This window comes from Dipodomys merriami, unplaced genomic scaffold (assembly GCF_024711535.1).
Source record: "Dipodomys merriami isolate MVZ:Mamm:240054 unplaced genomic scaffold, mDipMer1.0.p SCAF_29, whole genome shotgun sequence".
In the NCBI taxonomy this organism is placed as follows: domain Eukaryota; kingdom Metazoa; phylum Chordata; class Mammalia; order Rodentia; family Heteromyidae; genus Dipodomys; species Dipodomys merriami.
The window spans coordinates 3,322,702-3,339,123 of record NW_027204381.1 but is presented as its reverse complement, the minus strand read 5'-3'; the positions used below and the strand labels follow the sequence as shown (position 1 = coordinate 3,339,123).

The 16,422-nt window shown below is 38.1% G+C and overlaps 1 long non-coding RNA gene across 1 annotated transcript; it reads right to left on the bottom strand.

The window, feature by feature from the left end:
• Nucleotides 1-796: 796 nt before the first annotated feature.
• Nucleotides 797-15,465, bottom strand: LOC138838747 (uncharacterized). The gene is made up of 3 exons (XR_011375740.1): nucleotides 15,322-15,465; nucleotides 14,680-14,796; nucleotides 797-863 (listed from the first exon to the last, which is right to left on the bottom strand). It is a non-coding gene; the product is annotated as an uncharacterized lncRNA (long non-coding RNA).
• Nucleotides 15,466-16,422: the final 957 nt, after the last annotated feature.

Sequence of the window (16,422 nt, the reverse complement as noted above, 5' to 3'; positions counted from 1 at the left end):
AAATTATGCAAAAGGAGTTTAAGATGATGTCTTAAATCTCAGAGAGTTGTCTGGTTTGTGCCTTTCCTTTAGGAAGTTAATTTTAGTTAGCTAAAGGATCCATATGTTGTATGTATGCAATTTTTGATTTTGTAGAGTTTACAATTTTTAACTGGAAAATAATCCTGACAAAACTAATTTAATCCAGAAATAGTTGTTTTGCTTCATATTTACCACATGAAGCAATAGCTTTCATTAAATGTCTACTTAATAGTTTTAATATTTAATTTGTGACATAGTTCTCATTCTTATCATATGACTGTTTGAAGAGTATGTAGGAGAAATCTTTCATTATTTTGTTTGTCACATCTGTCAATAGTTGAACCTCTCTTGGGACCTACAGAAAAATTTTACTGTCAGTAACATTATCCTATCATCTGTTACCACCCTGTGCCAAATATTTTCCATGTAGTAATTGTTTTTGGCTTTTCTAGGGAAGGATAATACAAATTTCCTAAAGTAAATAATCTCATATTGCACATATATTTAGTGTTCTCTATCACCTCTAAGGTAAACTTTGTCAATGTATATGTGTTCATAAATGAACTGGACAAAAAACTTCTCCTCTCAGGACCATACTATTTCATTTAGCAAGTGTTCAGGAAATATACTAAAGGAAAATGTCCCTACTTTATGATGTGGCAGATGGCAACAAGCTCAGTGCTAACTGTTTAACAGGTGCTCAAATATTTTATAAATGAACAAAGTGGGGAAACATGAATAAATGAGGAAAGCAGAGAGGCACAGGGGAAATCTACTGGGCTTGACCCTGTGCTGACAAGATGAAAACTCACCTCTTTCTTCTTCCAAGAATTCAGATTCAACTAAAAGATAAAAATGAGTATAATAAGTTCACAGTTGAAAATATTTTAAATCACAAGTGTTGCTTATTTGAAACCAACATGGCATCTGGAATTACCCAGGGGAATCTTCAGTGAGTGCTTTGTGATAGCCACCAAGAGTGCTATTTTTGCTAAAGTATAGAAGGCTTCAGTGATTTCCCCCCTGCCAGTCAGATTTAATTTTTGGTAAGACTAGAACCATATATAGAACTGTCATATAGGAATATTCTGCAAAGATAGCTTCCTTTTTTCATGTAACACTTGTATCAATATTTTATAATTTGGCTTATAATTACATTTAATATACTACTAAGAGAATGCTTTTGAATTGATCTAGTCTCTCATCCTACTGATTCCTTCAGAACTGGAGGTTAATATCAATCTTATATTAGCTCTGAGGCAGCATGGGGAGTAAGGTAAGAAAACACTTAGATGAACCACAGGATGTGATGAATATTTCAAAAAATGGCTGAATTCAAGGAGTGCATAAAAGCCATGGGGCTCAAGGATTTACAAAATTATAAGCATAGCATAACTTGGCAGGGGATGCTGCCACGTTTTACAAGTTGAATTGAATCTTTCTAGAATTAAAACAATTTTCAGAAAGGGTGGGCTAATTTTATTAGTTAAAAATTTCACAATTCTGAGAACTGTTATCTAAATCATCATTCTGAAATGGTTTCCAAATCATTGAGCAACAATGAGAATACAAGCAGAAAATAAATTTCAGGTTTCATATACAAATGGGCAATTTTTTCCTCTGGTCACATATAATCACTTTACATGCAGAAAAAAGCAATTATTTTATACACAACAAGTTCATTGACTCACGGAATGAGTGAAAAGCTTTGATAAACAAAATATATATGGAAGTTCCGGGAAGATGGCGGAGGAGAAGCTGGAATCTGAACAAGCTCTCGTATAGAAAGCAATTTTAGAGTTCTAGTGAACAGTCCTAAGCCAGAGAATCACACCAAGTGTGCCATCACAGGACAGAGAGTTAGACAAGAGAGGGGAAGCCAAGGAAACATATCAGCTGCCGCTACGGCGGCAGGGTCGCGGCGGCGACCACCACCGCGGGGCCATACCTGAGACACAGAGAGTCCGGGACGAAGGAGCCAGACGCAGCGGACGAGCGGATTCTACTCAACACCAACAAGAACCAACAAGGAGCGGAAATCTTCAACCTGCTGTTTGCAGACCAGAGACGACCCAGGATCCAAGATTCGGCGTGAGTACAAGCCCGACATCCTCACTCCTTCTCAGGAAGCAGAGGAGGGAAGGCTACCCCTCCCCCCCCCAGCACCGGTGATCTCCATCTTGGATACCGACAAAGCTCGGAGGAGCTGCTAGCTCCAGCTCAGGCCTTGGAATAAAACGAGTCATTTAGCAGGTCACAAGAACTTAACGGCGAAGTGACCTGCCAGACTCAGCACCATCCAGGGAAAAGTCACCCAGCTCAGGCACAAGCCATATGAGTGCCTTGCCTCACTGGGTAACCAGAGCCAGAGGCTGCCCCTCCCTCTAGCAGCCACCACAATCAATTGAAAAACAGAAACCCTGAGAATGGCTCCAGGCTGGGTGCTGTGAGCTTTATCACAAAATAGCCCCAGGGAAAAGCTACTGTTTGTTGAAAGGCCTCAACTCTACCCAGAACCTAGCCCCATCACCACATCCCCCTCTTTTGTGACTCTCAAAGCAGATCACCCTCCCAGAAAACTAATCTGGGAGGGGGATCTCAAAATCTTGGGTAAAGCAGAGCATTTTTCTGCCTCTTCCAACCAACCGACTTAAGAAACCAATCAAGCCACAGGAACTCAAGCTGACCAGAGACTCCAACAAGAGACTGGTTAGAGACAAAAGGGAGATACAGGATTCTTCCCACTCCTCCCCCCCCCCCAAAAAAAAAATCAAAAGACTTTTTTTTTTCTTCTTCTTCTTTTCTTTTTTTGCTTGTTTTTTGTTTTTTGCTACCTTATATATATATTTTTTTCCCTTCTAAAACTTTTATTAATCTTTAATTTTTGCCTCTTCTGAAAAAATAATTGTTTTCCAGTAACTTTTTTTTTTTCTCATCTTATAATTTTTGTCTTAGGAATATGTGAATGAGCGTTTTCCTTTCTTTTCTTGTCTTCTTTCTCTTTTTCTTTCTTTCTTAATTATCTTTTTGTTTTTTGTCTAGCTCTACTGAACTTCTGATCTTTTCTTCTCCCTTTCTCATCCTTAAAGTTTTCCACATCTCCTCTATGTCCCTCCCCTTCTCGGAACATATTCACATTCCTCTCTAAATAGACGGTCTTTTAACTTCTATAATAACATTAATTTTTACGTTTCTATTTTTTTTCTGGTCTCTCTCTCTCTCTACTTGCATCCTACCCAACCCATTTCCTGCATTGTGATTAGGACATAGTTAACTCTCCCTGTGCCTCCCCACACCAATCTATTCCTATTTTTTACCCACATCTCTCCCTAATCCTAATAATTTCTGGTTTTCCAAATTCTTTTCTGCGGTTCGAAGTACTTTAACATATAGTTGTTTGATGTTGAATAGATGTATCTGTTGAACTAGATTGTATCTGTAGACTATTGACTGTACAAACGCAAACTTTGGTTGATGGTTGCCTTAAGATAGTGTTCTAGCATAAAACTGGTGCAATCTTCATCTCAAATGGGCCGAGTAAGCCGGAAAAACACAAGAAAAATGGCAAATTCGGGTATCTCAATTCCCAATCTTGATAATCAGGGATTAGAACAGATAAAGAATACTCCAGAGGAGAGTTCCCAAATAGCTCTACAAACACTAATAGCAAACATGATAAATGAGAAGTTTGACAAGGTACAAAGGACTCTGTATGTGTGTGATAGGGAGAGAGAGGAGGCATCCCAGAAGTTTATACAGGAATATCGTAAGCGTGAGGAAGCTACTCAAAAACTGATACAGGATTTGCGCGAACAACTTGAGAATGCTCAAAGAGAAAGGGAGGAATGGCGTGAGCAGGCAGAGAACACTCAAAGAGAACTGCAGGATTCCCACGAATGGGAAGAAAGAGAACTGCAAGAATCCCACAGACAGGAGGAAGCTAATCAAAGAGTAATTCAGGAATTGAGAGACCAGGTAGAGAATACACAAAGATCACTAAAGGCATTCATGGAATCCATTAACAAAGAGCTGAAGGAAGTCAGGGAGACCACAAAGGGAATGCTGAATGGAACCCAACAGAAGGAATGGGAGTCCAAAGAAACCATAACCAATCAACTAAGTGATTTGAGAACAAACACTGAACACCAAATTAAGGAAGTAAAGAAATTCATACAAGACCTAAAACAGAGCTTCAACAAAGAACTTGAAGCCATCAAAGCTGACCAATTAGAAGGAAAAGAGATAAAAAACAAAGTAGAGAGTCTTGACAGCAGGTTAGACCATGCAGAAGATCGAATCTCAGGGATGGAAGACAGCCTAGATATTATAGAGAAAGAACATACAACCATCCAAGACAAGTCCAAGAAATATGATAGGTCTATCCAACACCTGGAAGACACCATCAGAAGGCCCAATCTAAGGATAATGGGTGTAGAGGAGCACCTAGAAACAGAAGTTAATGGTCTAGGAAATTTGTTTAACAGGATCCTAGCAGAGAACTTCCCAAACATACAAAAAGATAGGCCTATTCAGATACAAGAAGCTTTTAGAACCCCAAATAGACCAGACCAGAATAGGACATCCCACCGTCACATTATAATCCACACAGGATCAACCCAGACCAAGGAAAAGATCCTTAAAGCTGTCAGGGAGACAAGGGTAATCACCTAAAAAGGGAAACCAATTAGAATTACCTCAGATTTCTCAGCAGAGACAATCAAAGCAAGAAGAGCCTGGAATGACATATGCCATGCCCTAAAAACAAATAATTATCAACCAAGAATACTGTACCCAGCTAAACTCTCCTTCATAACTGAAGGCCAAATAAAAACCTTCCATAGCAAAGAAAAATTGAAACAATACATCTCCACCAAACCAGCCCTACAAAAGATTCTTAAAGATGTCCTACACATAGAAAACCAACAAGAACGCAACAAAGGCCAAGAAACTGCACCCAAACTGAAAATCCAAGAACCTTAGGAAGAACCCAGTTTACGCAGCCCCCAAGAAGGTGGATAACATGGCAGGAACTCCCAAATACCTCTCAGTACTATCTCTTAACGTTAACGGACTGAACTCTCCAATTAAGCGACATAGACTGTCTAGTTGGATTAAAAAACAAGACCCTTCTATCTGCTGCCTGCAGGAGTCACATCTTGCCCATAAAAACAAACACATCTTCAAAGTTAAAGGCTGGAACAAAATCTACCAAGCAAACGGCCCTCATAAACAGGCGGGAGTTGCAATCCTAATATCAGATAAAATAGACTTCAAACTAAAATTCGTGAGAAGAGATAAAGAAGGTCGCTACATACTAATTAAAGGATCTCTCCTTCAGGAGGATATTACAATTCTAAATATCTATTCGCCAAACAATGGAGCACCCAAATTTATCAAAGAAACACTACTTTCCCTCAAATCCCATATAGATCCAAAGACATTAATTGTTGGGGATTTTAACACACCACTCTCCCCACTAGATAGATCAACTCGGCAAAAACTCAACAGAGAAACCGCAGATCTAAACAGCTGCAAAGATCAACTAGACTTAACAGACATTTACCGAACATTTCACCCAGCAGCATCAGAATACATGTTCTTCTCAGCAGCACATGGAACGTTTTCTAAAATAGACCACATTTTAGGACACGAAGCAAACTTGTCTAAATTCAGAAACATTGAAGTTATACCTTGCATTCTCTCTGACCACAAGGGAATAAAATTAGAACTCAACACCAAAAGCCACCAAAGAAAGTCCGGTATCACATGGAGGCTGAACAACACACTGCTGAATCATGAGTGGGTCATGGAAGAGATTAGAAAGGAAATTCAAATGTTCATGCTATTCAACAAAAATGAACACACAAATTACCAGCTCCTCTGGGACACAGCAAAGGCAGTACTCAGAGGCAAGTTTATAGCTCTGAGCTCCTACATCAACAAATTGGAGAGATCGGAAACTAACAATTTAATGACACATCTAAACCTCCTTGAAAAAGAGCAGCAAGATAAACCCCAATCCAGTAGACGGAAAGAAATAATCAAAATTAAATCAGAATTAAATGAATTAGAATCCAAAAAAACTATAGAAAGAATCAACAAAACAAAGAGTTGGTTCTTCGAAAAACTTAACAAAATTGACAGACCCTTAGCAAATCTAATCAGAAAAAGGAGAGAACACACCCAAATTAATAAACTCAGAGATGAGAATGGAAACATCACCACAGAAACAACCAAGATTCAGAACATTATAAGGGAATACTTCTCAAAACTTTATGCTAATAAGTTTGAGAACTTGACAGAAATGGACCTTTTCCTAGCAAATATTGACATGCCAAAACTAAACCAAGATGAGTTAAACCAGCTTAACAGGCCCATATCAAGCATTGAAATAGACACAGCAATAAGAGACCTCCCAGCTAAGAAAAGTCCAGGACCAGATGGTTTTACAGCGGAATTTTACAAGGCCTTCAAAGCAGAGCTCACACCAATACTCCTCCAACTCTTCAATGAAATTGAAAGAGAAAGCTCACTACCGAACACATTCTATGAAGCCATCATAACCCTCATCCCAAAACCAGGCAAGGACTCATCAAAGAAAGAGAACTATAGACCCATTTCTTTGATGAACATTGATGCAAAACTTCTCAACAAAATTTTGGCCAATCGACTTCAACAATTCATCCAAAAAATCATACACCATGATCAAACAGGATTCATTTCAGGGATGCAAAGCTGGTTCAATATACGCAAATCAATTAATATTATTCATCACATCAACAGGAGCAAGAATAAGAACCACATGGTTATCTCAATAGATGCAGAAAAAGCATTTGACAAGATCCAACACCCCTTTATGATGAAGATTCTGGAAAAATTAGGAATCCATGGAACATTCCTCAATACAATAAAGGCTGTATATGACAAACCTACAGCCAGCATTATACTCAATGGTGAAAAACTAAAGCCATTTCCTCTTAACTCAGGAACAAGACAAGGATGCCCACTCTCTCCACTTCTCTTCAATCTAGTATTAGAATGCCTAGCTACAGCAATAAGACAAGATGCAGACATAAAGGGGATCCAAATAGGGAAAGAAGAAATAAAACTCTCCCTCTTTGCAGATGACATGATCTTGTATTTAAAGAATCCCATAGACTCCACTCCCAAATTACTCAAGCTGATTCAAAACTTTGGCAAATAGCAGGTTATAAAATTAACCCCCCAAAATCAATGGCTTTTCTATATGCCAACAATGAGAAAAGTGTGGCTGAAATTAGGAAAGCAACTCCATTTGTAATAGCCCCACAAAAAATAAAATACCTAGGAATTAACTTAACCAAAGAAGTGAAGGACCTCTATGATGAAAACTTTAAAATCTTGAAAAAGGAAATCAACACAGAACTTAAAAAATGGCAAAACCTCCCATGCTCCTGGATTGGCAAGATTAATATCGTGAAAATGGCAATACTTCCCAAGGCTATCTCCAAATTCAACGCGATACCTATCAAAATTCCACCCTCATTCTTCAAGGAAATAGAGGAGGCAATCCAAAAATTCATATGGAACAATAAAAGACCCCGAATAGCAAAAACGCTCCTCAACGGAAAGAACACTGCTGGAGGAATATCAATACCAAATTTCAAACTCTACTATAAAGCCATAGTAATCAAAACAGCTTGGTATTGGCATAAGAACAGACCCCAGGACCAATGGAATAGAATTGAAAACCCAGAAATGAACCTACAGACCTATAGCCATCTAATCTTCGATAAGGAAGCTAAAACAATAGAATGGAAGAAAGACAGCCTCTTCAGTAAATGGTGCTGGCAAAATTGGTTAACTACATGTAGAAAACTAAAGCTAGATCCTTATATATCACCCTGCACCAGAATCAACTCCAAATGGATCAAAGACCTTGAACTCAAAGCAGACACTCTGAAAACATTACAGGATGGAATAGGAGAAACCCTAGGTCTCCTTGGCTCAGGTCGAAATTTTCTGAATAGAGACCTGGAAGCACAACAAATCAAAGAAAGGTTGGACAAATGGGATTGCATACGGTTGCAGAGCTTCTGCAGGGCAAATGACATAGCTAGCAAGATCAATAGAAAGCCCACCGATTGGGAGAAGATCTTTACTAGCCATACAACGGACAAGGGTCTCATATCTAAAATATACTTGGAACTCAAAAAATTAAACCACCCAACAACAAATCCTCAAAGAAACAACTGCCCAATAAATAAGTGCGCGAAAGACTTAAAGAGAAGCTTCTCTGAAGAAGAAAGAAGGATGGCCAATAGACACATGAAGAAATGTTCAACATCCCTAGCCATAAAAGAAATGCAAATCAAAACAACATTGAGATATCACCTCACTCCAGTTAGAACAGCAAAAATCAAGAACTCTAACAACAACAGATGCTGGAGGGGATGTGGACAGAAAGGAACCTTACTTCATTGTTGGTGGGAATGTAAACTTGTTCAACCACTTTGGAAAGCAGTATGGAGGTTCCTCAAAAGACTTCACATAGATCTCCCCTATGATCCAGCAATCCCACTTTTGGGCATTTACCCAAATGTTTACAAACAAGACCACACTAAAGCTACCAGCACAACTATGTTTATTGCAGCATTATTTACCATAGCTAAGATATGGAACCAACCCAGATGCCCCTCAATAGATGAATGGATCAAGAAAATGTGGTATATATACACAATGGAATTCTATGCCTCCATCAGAAAGAATGACATTTCCCCATTTGTTAGGAAATGGAAAGGCTTGGAAAAAATTATATTAAGTGAAGTAAGCCAGGCCCAAAGAAGCATAGGTCCCATGGTTTCCCTTATTTGCAATATCTAGTATAGGTATGAGTCAAGCAGAAAAGATCAGATAATGTGATGTTAGGAAAATGAACCCTTAAACATGTATTTTAATGTTTTCGTTTCTTTCATGCATATGTTTCTAACGCATTTATAAGATTATTTCTTTGTTGCTTTGTATGTCCCTCCCCCACAGTGTAACCCCCGCTTTCACTATATTTGATGTCAGTATAACATGTGGAGGAGATGGGGGCAAACAAGTCGTTTAAGGATTCAGGTGGACCTGTTGCAACAATGAGAAGTACAAAATGTCATGTCAAAACCAGCTTTACAATGTCGGTGGGGGGCGGGGAGGGGGGTATAATTGGGTGGGGGGAGGGGGGAGGCTGGGAAGGGAGGTGAAGGGTAAACAAAGGAGGAGGCTGCAATGCTTGGTAAGAAATGTATGCATTATCCTGCCCATGTAATTGTAGCCCCTCTGTACAGTATGTTTTCAAATAAAATAAAATAATATTAAAAAAAGGCAAAAGACTAAATTCTATTATAGCTGACATAAGTATAGAATCAGTATTATGTGTCAATCTTTAAATATTTGAGAGTTAAATATATATACATATATTGGATTATTTGATACACACATTGCATATTGCAAGTGAATCTTAAGAAATAAAAATTCTAGCCTGAATAAAAATTATTCTCTTACTAAAAAATATATATATGAGTGAAATAGATAAAAATAATAGCACACATGTGGTACGGTGAACAAAACTCAATTTTACTCAGAAGAAAATATCTATCAACTTGTGAAAACAATCTACATTGCCTCCTCACACACATTTATTGTTTTGTTCTATAACATTCAGGTTTTACATTTAAATTCGGTAAGAATTCTGTAATAATGCAAAATATCTGAAGACACTAGATCTAAATTCAAAGAGTATGAAACTAGCAAGTGTTGAAACATGGTCAGAAACCCATAAACCTACTTTTTTTTCTTAGAGTTTGAACATAAGATCTTACATTTACTTGACCAGCACTATACTACTTTTGCCATGCCTCCAGTCCTACTTTTGCTGATTAATTTGAAGATTGAATTTCATGGACACTCTGTCTGGGATGGCTTCAAACCAAGATACTCTGGATCTAGTCTTCCTGAGTAGATACCATTATAAGAGTGAGCCACTAGCCACTAGCAATCTCTCAAGATCATATTTTCCAATTCATTGTTATTAAACTTTCTATAAAATACATCAAAATTTATTTTGAAAATAAAAACTTCAAAATTATATGTCACATTTTATTACCATTTCCACTGTGATTGAATCTCTGCTTATAAGAAAAAACTGGATATATAAGCAAATGGAGTATTTAGACTTAACTTTGTGTATCATAGCAGCAGAAGATGAGGAAATTTGGTTTAATTGAAACAAATGTATTTGTTTCCTACTAACTACATATGTAAGAAGAGGATGACAAATACAAATATTGGTGTTGATCTTAGAAGTCTTCCCTATGAATAAAATTTCAGTGGCTTCCATTGCTTATTTAAGAACAAAGGTAATTGGAATTAGATTTACTGAATTTCTAAACACTTAACAGAATCCCACTAAACCTGCACTAAAACTCTATAGTATAGATAAAATTGTCTCAACGGAGGAGTAACCCTAACCACAGAAAGCAACAAATTTGACTAGGTTTTAGTTCCTGTCAGATGAGCTCTGTCATCACAAATGTTTTATCTGTTATGCTCACAGTGTATTTTCAGAACCAATTAATCTCTGGAAGATTTTCCAGATCAACTAGTTGAATGAACATATTACAGAAAACTGTGCCTAAACTTTTTCCATTAGTCTATATCAATTTAATGTCTCTACTTACTACCTGCTATGCCTGTATAAAAATTACATAAGCAAGATTGGGATAAATATTTGGCTGTTTTTTGCCTAAAGCATCTCTAAGATCTCACCACATTGAGTGCATTATATAAGCCACAGGGAAGTACTTCGTTCAATAAACTTATTGCACAGATCAAGTTGTTCCAATCTATGGTTCCTAAATGGTTCTCATGGTTCCTAAACTGTTCTTTGTCTCTGTCTATCTCTGTCTCTTTCTCATGATATATGCAAATGAATGAGCATATTTAAATTCATATAGGAAGCAATTTAAATTCAGAATCTCCAGATATTTCAATATTATTCTGCCTCCAGCTACTACAATGACTATTAATAGTAGTGATTTCCACATTTAATGAATCTGAACCATTTTCAATTTACCACATCATAAAACTATCCTTCTTTCTGTAATCATTCCATTGTTTCCATTTCAACAACATGCAAATGCAAGCATGTTAACATTTGTGCCTATGGGAAGAAACCCCAACTACAGTAGTAACAGCTTTCAGTTTGCATAGGAGTTCTCAGTAGATCTTCTTAAAGTACAAATTTTGATTGAAGAGGTCTGGAAAGATAGTCTGACACTGCATTTTAAATAAGATTTATTTTTTGTCATAGTTGATGTCTGTATTACAATTTGAATAGCAAGGCCATAAACTATGTTTCTTCCAGAGTGTACAACAAAATCACTACACAATATATAGAAACTCAATCAAAGATAACCATAAGCCTTATTAACATTATCACTAAATATGTGACCCAGGGACACAATTGTTAGTAAGAACCTATAAAAGCTTGAGTTCAATTTGGCAGCTATAAAAGATTGAATTTGGCACTTGGAAAACTAAGGATCTCGGAAAGTTGACAGAATAGTTAAAGAATGAAATTCAGACAAAAGGCAATATTCTGAAAAAGAAATCAATATGAATGAAATGATTGCATAATATTTCAATGTCTTTTTATTTAGAAGCCAGACCATGCCTCATACTGTGTTTTCATTGTATAATAAGAACGATACCAATGGAAGGAAAACATGAAATAAAATAAGAAGAAAGCACAAAGGAGTGGGTAACAATGTTCAACAACAAATGTACTCATTACCTTAATCTTGTAACTGTAACCCCTCTGTACAGCATCTTTTCAATAAAATAAAAACTTTTTAAAAAAGAATATCTTCTGGTAAATTTTGGGCTAATACATCTAGTGATTCTCCTGAGTGAGATTTTCCAGCAAATATATATGAACACTTTCGAATGTGGATCTTGCTTTTGGATAGGGAATGCACATTGAAGAACCTGTCCATTTACGAGCAGGAACTAATGTGAAGTGAGTGGCAAAAGCAATGCCTAGACTATGTGAAGATATTTAAGGGTTCTAATAAAACACACTGGTGGGTTTTATACACAGTTAAGTATAATAATGCTAGTGATCATTATAATACTTGTTAAACAGAATAGTATGGTTCAAGAAATAACAATTAAGAAAGTAAAAGACCTGAATTTTATTTCCAGATTTATAGCTTTTTCAGAATTATCTTTCTGAATGACACAAAAGGTTGTGTCATTTACAATGGCACAACCTTCATAGTCACATTTGTACAATGAAAGGTAACAACTAGAATAAGGTCCTTTTATTTGTGACATTGTATGACTATATGCCATTTGACAAATCCTGTTACTACTCATTGAGTATGTATATATGTTTTAAATATATATGTGTATTTTACACTATACTAAAGATATCATATATATATATATATATATATATATAAAACTTGTTTCTCTATGACATGTATACACTTCTGCTTTCTTTTGGCTTGTTTTATGAGTTAATCCATCATTAGCCATTTATTAAAAGGAGAGACATATAAAAGTATGTTAGACACTCACTGGCCCTAAATGTGCATTTCCTATGTGGTGAGAAAATTATGTGAAGACACAGGTAAAGATAAAATGAGATAATATATAGAAAACAATGAATAGTTCTGAGTGTACAATATCCAGAATTTAAAGGCAGGGTAGTTAGGTTTTACTGAGATATTTGGAAAATGTTTGTACAATTTTTAAAGATCTCCTAAGAGCTAGGCACTGATGGTGCTGATACAGTTTTAGCTCCTCTTCTGGCTGTGATCCAGAGGACTGAGGTCCAAAGTCATCCTGGACAGAATGCTGTTAGACTCTATTTCCAAAAGTAACTAGACAAAAGCCAGGATGTAAATGTGGCTTATGTGGTAGAGCACCAGGTAAGTAAAAATTAGGACCTGAGTTTAAACTCCAATACTGGCAAAAGAAAGAGATGGAATGAAACACCAAAATGTGAAGTTTTTAGTGTGTAGAGAAGGGAGAGAAGGCAGAATAAGGGAAAGGAAATACTTTAGAGATCTTTTTCAGACCACTGATTATCATGGTTCAATTCTTCAAAAATTATATCTGATTATTATAAGTATCCCAAAGAAAAATTAATCCTTGTGGCCAAAAGACATTCAAAATCCATGGAGAAATCATAAAAATGAATACCATAATAGTAATGTGGTAGGATAGCAGGTTCAAGGATACGAAGAGGTATTCTGTGACCATATTAATAAGGAATGAAGGGTCATCTGCTCTAATCCAAACCCAGATGTATTACAGGTATGGAATATCAACTACTCAAGATTTGACAGCTTTTGAGGTAGCAGGACCACCCAATGACAGGTCAGGTTCAAATAATGTGTCAAAATGAAGGGAATTGTAGAAAGAAATCGATAATTAAGGGTCCTGACTGATGACTGCCTGGAAGGCCAAAAGGAAGAGATTCTTTCTAGGTACTGGAATGCAGTTTATGAGGTTTAGAAAATGAATGCACAGTCAGATGGTTTCAATCCAAAATTTCTCAATTCTATAGATGACAGGACATGTTTACCTGAGATTAGCCATAAATTAAAACAGCTATTCCAGAAGGGACTCCCTTGCAATATTTTACCACATTAGGTAAAAGACGAAGTGCTGTTCTTTACATATTAAAAGAAAGTTCAGCCAGGCGTGGGTGGCTCACACCTGTAATCCTAGCTACTCAGGAGGCTGAGACCTTAGGATCTCTGTTCAAAGCCAGCCCAGGCAGAAAAGTCCATGAGACTTTTTTTTTTTTTTTTTTTTTTTTTTTTTGCTCTTCAGCTCAAGGTGAGCACTCTAAGCCACAGTTCCACTTCTAATTTTCTAGTGGTTTATTGGAGATAAGATTCTCACAGACTTTCCTGCCAGGGCTGGCTTTGAATCATGATCCTCAGATCTCAGCTTTCTGAGTAGCTAGGATTGCAGGCATAAGCCAGGGGCGCCCAGCCCCATGAGGCTCTTATCTCCAATAAACCACTAGAAAACCTGATGTGGCACTGTGGCTCAAGTGGTAGTGTACTCGCCCTTAGCTGAAGAGTGCAGGGACAGTGCCTAAAAGAAAGTTCAGTGTGCCACTGTTGTAGAATCTCAGTAAATGGCCATTGGATCTTATTGTCTTACTTATATCAGAGAGTAATTGACTGGCTTATTTACAAAACAAAAACAAAAACAAACATGTTCTTACTAACCATGGAAAATCTTAAGTGGATAGTATTTATATTTGTGTGTGTGTGTGTGTGTGTGTGTGTGTGTGTGTGTGTATGTGTTGGTACTAAGAATTGAACTCAGGGCCTGAGACTGTCCCTTAACATTTTTCGCTCAAAGCAAATTCTCTGCCACTTGAGCCACAGCTACATTTCTGTTTTTTTTTTTTTGGTAGCTAACAGGAGATAAACACTGCATGTACTTTTTCTATCTGAGCTGATTTTGAACCATGGCCCACGGATCTCAGGCTCCTGAGTAGCTAGGATTACAGGTGTGAACCACTGGTGCCCACTGGAAAACAGTATTTTAAAAATGTTCACTTATACAAATCTCTATATATCACAGCAATCCTCAAAATGAAAGACTTACCTATGAACAACACCTATGGGAGTGTCTCAGTTTTATGCAACTTAAATAGAAGATCCAGTAAACTGCTCTTTTGTTTTTTCTCAGATCTTCAACAACTAGCAATACATGAGTATGTTCCTATAAGAAAGGAAAATATAAAACTTAACTCTAAAGTTGGGCACCAATAGCTCACGCCTATAATCCTAGCTACTAAGGAGTGCTGAGTTCTGAGGATAGCCGTTTTAAGCCAACCCAGATAGGAAAGTCTTTAAGACTCTGATACTTTCTTCTAGCGTCTCTTTATTTTCTTAAAAATACTTTTTATTATTTTTAAGTAGTAGTATACAGACGTTGCCATTCAACAAAGCAGTTTATGGGTACGAAATGCTTATCTCCAATGAACCACCTGAAAGCCAGAAGCAAAGCTGTGGCTCAACTGGTAAAGTGCTAGTCTTGAGAAAACAAAAGCGAAAACAAAAGAACTCAAAGGGGGGGGGGGAGGGGGGACAAACAACTCAGGGACAGTGTCCAGGTCTTGAGTTAAAGCTCCAGGACCAACACACACACACACACACACACACACACAGCTTAGCTCTATATGGAGGGCATTTCTAGACGATTCCCTAAGGCGTTAGGGGAGCAGTCTGGAAGTAAGGGAGCTACCTGGGAGCGAGGCTTCTTGCAGCGTGGACAAACAGAAAAAGCTTGTCTTCCCCCCTTGCCTCAGCACCCATTTTGAATACAAGTCTAACTTCCTCGTGAGAGGAGCAGAGTGGGGCTCCGTCAACGCTGTTTCCACCTTTGTTCAGTACGCAAACGGCTCATGCCATCGCTACGGCGATAACGAACCCAGGGGCATTTCTTGGCCCGGCTGCCTGGGCTTCCAGAACATTCTAACATTGTCTAGAATTCAAGACCACACACACTCTTCGCGGGTGTTCCTGACTAGGTACCGTTACTCGGCGCCAACTATGCAAGACTGCACCTCGCGAGACTTGACGCCCCCGTGAGACTTGACGGCCCCGCGAGACTTGACGCCTCAGGAGACTTTACCTCGAGAGGACGTGGCCCGAGAGGACACACCACGCGAGACTCCCTGAGAACGTTTCATTTCCTGCTTGGCCTCCTGACGCACCCTGTGCTCCCTGCCCCGGAACTGTAAGTTTTCGACCCCTTTTTTCCTGTTACGTGGGCCTTGCGTCTCCAGTCTGAAGGGATGGCCTCAGCAGGCTGGCGTTCCAGCTGGCTAAGGACAAGGCCAGGCCGGACTGAAGATGCCAAGTTAGCACAGGTAAACACAGGCCAGGCCAGAAACACAAACACAAAACCAACCAACAGACACACTTTAAGGAGCGTCTGCAGGCATGGATGTGCCCCTCAGGAGAGTGACCTCTCCTCCATTTGGACAGCCAGTTAAGTATTAGTTCATTTCACAGGTGAAAGAAATGGCCGTGAGAGGCAGGGTGAACAGCCTTGGAAAACTGGCCTCTGTTTCTTCTTTTAATGTGGCTAAAAGTTGTTTTTGTTTGTTGTTTTTTTTTTTTAAGTCTTGTACAAAGCTATTACCATTCAACAAAGCCATTTTATGAATAGAATATATCTTGGTCAATGTCGTCTTGTCTTGGTCAGTGTCATCATTGTTTTCTGTTTTTCTAGAATCTCAGTTTAGCTGAAGGATATCCTCCTCTCCTGTCCCTCCTCCCCCCCTCCCTCCTCCTTTTACTCTTCCCCTTCTTCCCCTTTCCTTTTCCTTTTGTTAGCCCT